The sequence below is a fragment of the Lepidochelys kempii genome, chromosome 4 (assembly GCF_965140265.1).
Source record: "Lepidochelys kempii isolate rLepKem1 chromosome 4, rLepKem1.hap2, whole genome shotgun sequence".
NCBI classification, from domain to species: Eukaryota; Metazoa; Chordata; order Testudines; family Cheloniidae; genus Lepidochelys; species Lepidochelys kempii.
In genome coordinates, this window is record NC_133259.1 from 120,886,961 (window position 1) to 120,895,024 (window position 8,064).

The 8,064-nt window shown below is 43.3% G+C and overlaps 1 protein-coding gene across 1 annotated transcript in view; it reads right to left on the reverse strand.

The window, feature by feature from the left end:
* Nucleotides 1-5,248, reverse strand: part of MSANTD1 (Myb/SANT DNA binding domain containing 1) — a 95,722-nt gene extending 90,474 nt beyond the window's left edge. Inside the window, exon 1 of the mRNA XM_073340143.1 lies at nucleotides 5,122-5,248. The gene's annotated coding sequence lies outside the window, so the exon portion shown is untranslated. The remainder of the gene's footprint in view (nucleotides 1-5,121) is intronic.
* Nucleotides 5,249-8,064: the final 2,816 nt, after the last annotated feature.

The following is an 8,064-nucleotide window of genomic DNA, read 5'->3' on the forward strand; positions in this document are numbered from 1 at the left end:
TACTTTTCTCCAAGGTCTGTTATTTCCTTTTGCTGCTTGGCCTCCCCCCAGATATATCAGAACTGCTCACCAGGTCTCTGATATCCTTGGTCACCTTTAGCCGGTAGATGACTCCAGTGTATTCTTGAGACAATTTCTGTGTTCAATGATCTGGGTATTATGATTTGACTGCCTTTATATATGATGCTATTTTGTATGCTCAGCTTGTCTCCATAGGGCCTGTATTGTTGGGAGGTGGTGGCGGGGGGAGGGGGGGGAGCATGTCCTCAGTGTCTGGCCATCCTGCCAAAATGATAGACGTGAGCACTTCTAAGTTGTTTCAGAGAAACAGCCGTGTTAGTCTGTATTCACAAAAAGAAAAGGAGTACTTGTGGCACCTTAGAGACGAACCAATTTATTTGAGCATAAGCTTTCGTGAGCTACAGCTCACTTCATCGGATGAGTATGCATCCGATGAAGTGAGCTGTAGCTCACAAAAGCTTATGCTCAAATAAATTGGTTAGTCTCTAAGGTGCCACAAGTACTCCTTTTCTTTTAAGTTGTGTTGTACAGTTTAGTTCTCAGATTCTTTCTAGCTTGGTACACAACTGGCTTGCTTGAGGCTTTCTGTGTCTTTCTGTGTTTTCTGTATTTCATTCAGTTACCATATTTTAATGCTGCAACGTTACTCTGGATAAGAAGTCAGCTATGTACATCTCAGTCCCTTTCTTGTGGTATATTTTAAGTTGTAAAATTGCAGTTTCAGTAGCATGTGCTGAAGGCATTTTAGGGTCTCTAGCAGTGACTTAAAAATGGCTCTCTGGTAATTTATTTTCACTTTCTGCTGTTCAAACTTTTCACATGTGAACACTCACAATTTGGGCTTATCTTTGGTTCTGTTGGCAATAATGCAAAATGATACAATGATGCAAAAGCTACTGGCTATCCCTTTTGTAAGAATGATGATCCAAGCACTCTCTCTCTAGCATTGCTGGTATTGTTGCCTCTTTGTTCTCATAGTAGTATTTCAAAATGAGATAGTTGGTCACCAACTGCTTGATATATGTGATAGCTACATCATGTTGAGGTGACCATGGCCAAACTGCATCTTTGTCCAGTAGTCACATCAGGGGTTCGCACACATCTTGTAGGCTTGGAAGAAATTGTCAGATAGTTTACAAATCCCAATAGTCTCTGAACTGATTTAATATTTTGGTGTGTGGGCATCTACTGTATTATTTTTACCTTTTCGGGGTCAGGTTGTAGTCCTTGGGAGGTCAGCAGTGTCCCATAAATGGAACTACAGTCAATCACAATTTCATCTTGCTTCTACTCAATTTTAGATTTAATTCCCTGTCTTTTTTTAGGAGACAGATGAGCTGCCACGGTTTCTGCCATGCTGCCTCAGTGTCCATATACCAGAATGACATCAGCTATGATACTGATCCCTGCAAGCACTGTTGGTACATCTTGTTAACAGAATATTCTTCTGTTGCAGGTTTGATCCCAAATGGCATTTTCAACCATCTGCACCTATCTGCTGGTGTCCAAAATACGGTGAGGTAGCTGTTTACTTTAACCAGTAGCACTTGTAAATATCCATCTTTGGCCTCAAGTACTGAGAATATTTTTCCTTTTGCCAAATCAGGTAATATTTCTTAATTTGGTACGGAGTTCTTTTTAGTACTTTAAGTTTCTTGTGTTTAGACAGACACGCAGCTTGTCCGGGTTCTCAATCGCTACCACGCTGCTTATCTAATTTGTGGGCTCTTTGCCTTTAGTAATGCCACCTTCTTTTTTCCATTTGCTTTATTCATAGAATCATACAATATCGGGGTTGGAAGGGACCTCAGGAGGTCATCTAGTCCAACCCCCTGCTCAAAGCAGGACCAATCCCCAACTAAATCATCCCAGCCAGGGCTTTGTCAAGCCTGACCTTAAAAACCTCTAAGGAAAGAGATTTCACCACCTCCCTGGCTAACCCATTCCAGTGCTTCACCACACTCCTAGTGAAAAAGTTTTTCCCAATATCCAACCTAAACCTCCCCCACTACAACTTGAGACCATTACTCCTTGTTCTGTCATCTGGTACCGCTGAGAACAGTCTAGATCCATCCTCTTTGGAACCCCCTTTCAGGTAGTTGAAAGCAGCTATCAAATCCCCCCTCATTCTTCTCTTCTGCAGACTAAACAATCCCAGTTCCCTCAGCCTCTCCTCATAAATCAGGTGCTTCAGCCCCCTAATAATTTTTGTTGCCCTCCACTGGACTCTTTCCAATTTTTCCACACCCTTCTTGTAGTGTGGGGCCCAAAACTGGACACACTACTCCAGATGAGGCCTCGCTAATGCTGAATAGAGGGGAACGATCATGTCCCTCAGTCTGCTGGCAATGCTCCTACTTATACAGCCCAAAATGTCATTAGCCTTCTTGGCAACAAGGGCATACTGTTGACTCATATCCAGCTTCTCGTCCACTGTAACCCCTAGGTCCTTTTCTGCAGAACTCCTGCCTAGCCACTTGGTCCCTAGTCTGTAGCAATGCATGGGATTCTTCCGTCCCAAGTGCAGGACTCTGGCCTTGTCCTTGTTGAACCTCATCAGATTTCTTTTGGCCCAGTCCTCCAATTTGTCTAGGTCCCTCTGTATCCTGTATTGCTCCCATTAGTTTTTCCTCTTAATGCAGTGGTTCTTTGCAAGGCAGGTGCTGTATTGGCTGAATCGAATCTATTTCCAGGAATAAAATGCCTGGAAGACATCACAGTCTTCAAAAACATCATGGTAATATTTTAGCTGCTTTACTGCAGGGACACCATAGTACATTGTCTGCTCTAGACAGATGTCTTGTTTGCTTGCGTGGCTACTGTATGAATCATTTATCTGAGGTTTAGTATCACTAGGTTCATTAATTCATCTGTTTCAGCGGAAAGCAGTGGCTCCTGTACTGTCTATACGATCTGAGACTTAAGCCTGTATACTTTTTCTTGGTACACTACTTGTAATTTATATTATCCTAGTGGTATTATGATTGTGCCACTGTATAGTTTTAATTTGGCTTTGGTTTAGTGGTAATTTTTTTGTTTGTTTTTTGTTTCTCTTGCACATACTAGAGAAGTCTTTGTAGCCTAGTACATTCACTAATGTCCCACTGTCTGTTTGGCATTCAGTTTCCAGTTTATGCACTGCAGCTTCATTTTTCTATCTGGTGCTAGTCTGAGCTGTAGAAACCATTTATTTTTTCTGATCTGCACTGCATTAATGTCATATGCATGCAAAATCTTATCCTCTGAATTACTGCTTGCTTCCTTGATATGGTGTTTTTCTTGTCTGTAAACTTTAGCATAATGATTTTCCTTGCCACAATTGTGGCATGTGAACCCATATGCAGGGCATTTTCCACTATCATGTTTTTCCTACACAATACCAACCAGTGTTCCTTTGTGTTTTGCTCATCTTGTGTGCCTTATATTTGTGCATATGCTTTTGCATACATTTTGGTGTATTTTTCCTTGTATTTTTGTTCTTCACCTGTGCTATTCTGTGAATTGTGTGTCTGTTCCATCTATTCTCTGTATTTGGATGCAAGCTTGCTTAATAGCTTTGTACATTTCTGTACATTTAGACTCTTGATCACAAGTGTTGAAAATATACCATTAATATGTGACAATTAAGTTGAGGATGGGGAAATATGTACCCTGTTGGGACTTGATCAGCAAGACATGGAAAGAACACAGGCTGATGAGCAGGGATCCTAGAAATCTGTTTGCAATGGAAAAACACAGATTTTGTGTTTTTACAGAGAATCTTTAGTTTTTACATTTTGTTTAAAAAAAACCCATATATTAACTACTAACTAAATTTTACTGAACGTACCAATGTCACTTAATTAATTAACTGGCACTGTGCAACCAACTGCGACCTCAGTTCCTTCTTTACCACCTTTGGCTTCGAGTTGGAGCACTTAGCAGCGGTTGCAGCCGACCTCCACAGAAATGGAATCATGATATTTCCGTACTTGGATGACTGCCTACTGAAAGCACCAACATGGCAAGAAACCTTACATGCCACCGAACAGATGGTGACCCTTTCTATGAGGGCCTCCAAATAAATGGACAAAAATCCACTCTAACATCTGTGCAAGAGCTAGAGTTCATTGGGGCCCATCTCATTTCTCGCAAGGCCACAGCCTCTATACCAAGGCAACACTTTATCACTCTAACCAACCTCATATCCACAGCATGAAACAGTACACAGGTATCTGCCAGGACTTGCCTTCGACTTTTTGGCCATATGGCTGCCACGATCTTCGTCATCAGACATGCGTTGCCTGCAAGCGTGGCTCCGTATAAACTATGTCCCACACAGACACAGCATAAGTAAATGCCTCACTATGCTGGACAAAATAAAAGACTCCCTACTCTGGTGGACACAACCAGACAACGTCTGCATGGGGATGGCCTTTGTTCAGAAGGCACCAACACGAACATCACCACAGATGCTTCACTGTTGGGCTGAGGAGTACACCTGGATCTGCATTTTATCCAAGGCTGCTGATCCCCTGCAGAATCCCTTCTCCACATAAATCTGTTAGAACTGAAAGCTGTCCACAAAGCCTGCTCCCACTTCCTGCCAATCATCAAAGACAAGACCATTCAGATCCTTACGGACAACGTGGCTTGTATGTCTTACATAAACAGACAAGGGGGAAACACCATCGCATTCCCTATGTGTGGAAGCCATGAGACTCTGGCAATGGTGCATCAGACACAATATCCACAGCACAGCATCATACCTACCTTGATGCCAGAACACCACAGTGGATACCCTAAGCAGACACTTTTCTCAGGACCACGAGTGGGAGCTCGAGAACCACATGCTCCTACACATATTCCAACAGTAGAGGGTCCCAATGATAGACCTCTTTGCAACTGCACAAAATACCAAATGCCCCAGCTTTTGCTCCAGGGCAGGTATTGGCACACATTCTATGGGCGACACTTTTCTCATCAAGTGGAACACTCCCCTCCTATATGCCCTCCCTCCCATCCCCTCTCCTGACCCGAGTGATCCACAAGATCAGACAGGACAGAGCCACAGTAATCCTAATAGCCCGTACATGGCCCTGACAAATCTGGAATCTTTACCTTCTCAGGATGTCAGTGCATCCACCACACACACTCCTGCTTCTGCCTCATCTGCTGTCCCAGGACGCAGGTCACACTCTGCATCTGGATCCGCAAAGACTCCATCTCAGAGCGTGGCTCCTTCATGGCTCAAGGGATCTGAGATGACCTGTTCAGAAGACGTACAAAACATATTATTAAACAGTCATAGAGCAACTACCTGTCGCATGTACCTACACAAGTGGCAGCGATTCAATGCCTGGTGCCAGCAAAAACAGATGGCATCAATTTCAGCCTTCTTACCCTTAAATATGAGACCACCTCTTAGAACTTAGAAGGTCAGGCATACCCATGAGTTCAATAAGAGTTCACCTCTCTGCTATTGCAGCTTTTCACCACAAAGCAGATCAACTTTGTCTTCGCTCACCCGCTCACCAAATGTTTCTTCAAAGGCCTCACTGTCTACCAAGAACTACATGATCCTACTACACCATGGGATCTCAGCCTAGTCCTTCGGGCCCTCACCGGTCCCCCATTTGAACCCATGGCTATGTGCTCAGTACTATACCTTTCCATGAAGGTAGTGCTTCTAGTGGCCATTACATCTGCCAGATGTGTAGGAAAGTTGGGTGCTCTCATGGCAGACTCCACGTACACTTTTTAAAAGCAAGTATCCCTGCAATCGCACCCCAAGTTTTTACCTAAAGTCGTCTTAGCCTCCCACCTTAATCCGCCCATTTACCTACCGACATTCTGCCCCAAACCCCACACTTCATACTCTCGACGTACAGAGGACATTGGCCTTTTATATAGGCAGAACAAGACCATTACGTAAATCACCCAAACTGTTTGTCATCACTGAATGCTCCAAAGGGAGTGCCATATCCAAACAGAAGCTCTCCAAGTGGATCTCTGATTGCATAAAACTATGCTACCATCAGTGTAAACGACAACCCCTTATGGGGATTTGCACGTATTCCACCAGAGCCCTATCAACCTCCGTTGCTTTCCTTAACAATGTACCCATCACAGACATCTGTAGGGCTGCAACCTGGGCCTCAGCCCATACCTTTATGCAGCATTATGCATTAGAGCATCAGGCAACCTCTGGTGCCTCTTCCAGGCTCACTGTACTGTCTTCCGCCACAACTTCAACTCTGAAGCCCCTTCCTTCCACCCGAGGGTACTGCTCTGAAGTCACCTAAAGTGGAGCACCCACAGGGACAGTACTTGAAGAAGAGAAAGTTACCCACCTTGTGCACTAACGTAGGTTCTTCGAGATGGAGAGGTTCTCCCCCTGTGTGTGCTCCATGAACCTCCCTCCTCCCCTCTACTTCAGAGTTGATCACTTACTCTCTGCAGTAGAGAAGGAACTGAGGGGGGGTTGGTCGCATAGAGCCAGTTAACCGTCTGAAGCAGCACGAGACGGGGACTGTGCCTATGCAACCCAATCGGGCACTGCTACCTCAAATTTCCACTTACGAGTGCAGGGGCGCAAACACACCTAAAGTGGACACACATCTTGAAGAACCTACTTTACTGCACAAGTTGAGTAGCTTTCTCTTGTGCTGCTGACACATCCAGATGCTGTTGGAGCATGTAGCAGCCTTTGCCCATTACTTCTAATAATGTGCTGCCCTAAATTTTGTTTTCCTTTTTAACTAGCCCAATTGCAATTTCATAGTTTCCCATTGTGATATAAAGAATATCCAGTTGCTAAACACTTTTCCTTTCATGTCCATCTGCTCAGGGACAGAAATCTGGTATGCTGCCATTATTATTATTTTCAATCATCTTAGTTTCTGATTTCACATAGTTGCAGGAGCAGACTCCCTTCTGACAGTACATTCAGTGCTCAAGCATAAAAAGAGAGAAGACAGTGCAACATTCAGGTTTTATTTCTTCTGCCATATACATTGTTCTTCCTCAATAAGCACTTCCTGAAAGTAGAGTTCTTTAAATTCCTATATATAACAACACTGTAGCGTCCCTTATTGGGAACAGTTTCTACCCTCTACACAAATGTTGGCTGCATTGCAGCAGTGTGATATGTCCAGCACATAGTTTACAAAGTGTTTGCGGGGATCCTTCAGAATTAAAGGCCTTTTACACATTTAATAATGAAATACTCATTTCACACACATTTTGATACATCTTGAACAGGACCAAACTAACTAGAGATCCAGTCAATACAGAGTATTGCAGCTTAGGCCCAATGAAAGTGAGACAGCATTTTTGCACTGTTCTAAATAAAGCTGTACCAATGTGCAAAACTTTTTAAGCTTTTGAGAAAAACTTTCATGTCATTCTGCAAAGGAATCTGGGAAAACTTTAATTTTTTTAAAAAGAGAGATTAGAGAGAACATTAAACTTGCACCTCTTTCTTTCTTCAGTATGTGTAGCACTATGGCACATCAGGTGCCAGAGTAACTGCTGTTCAAGGTTAGGCAAGGTGTCTATGAAAGGGACAATTATTTTACTGTGACACGTAAGGAGAAGGAAGTCAAAGCTACACATTGTGAGGGAAATGAGAGGTGCTCAAAGCTAAGTGAAAATTCTGCAAAAACCTTTACATCAGGAAGGATCACTTCAGAAGCTGGCTGTGAATTCTAGTTTTTATCTGCTAGGAATAGTTCCCTCAAAGCTTTACCCCTACCCACATCTGAAAGCTCTAATGGGCATAAGTGCAGAAAAGACTCCACTTTGAACGAGTCCAGTCCAGACAGCAAGCAGGGTGCTCTGTGCATGGCAGGACATAGAAGACTGACCTTACGTTTGGGGCTAAGTTTAGACTGTGCAGTCTTTGGCTTTCATTGTAAATTATGTTAAAAAAACACCTTTATTTTTTGGACCCTCCCGGGTTGATGGACACATAATATACCTATGCATCTATTTGACAGGTGGGCTTGAGCCAAAATTCAAGATCCAAACAGTCCCCAAATTTGGGGAGTGAAAGATTCAGAG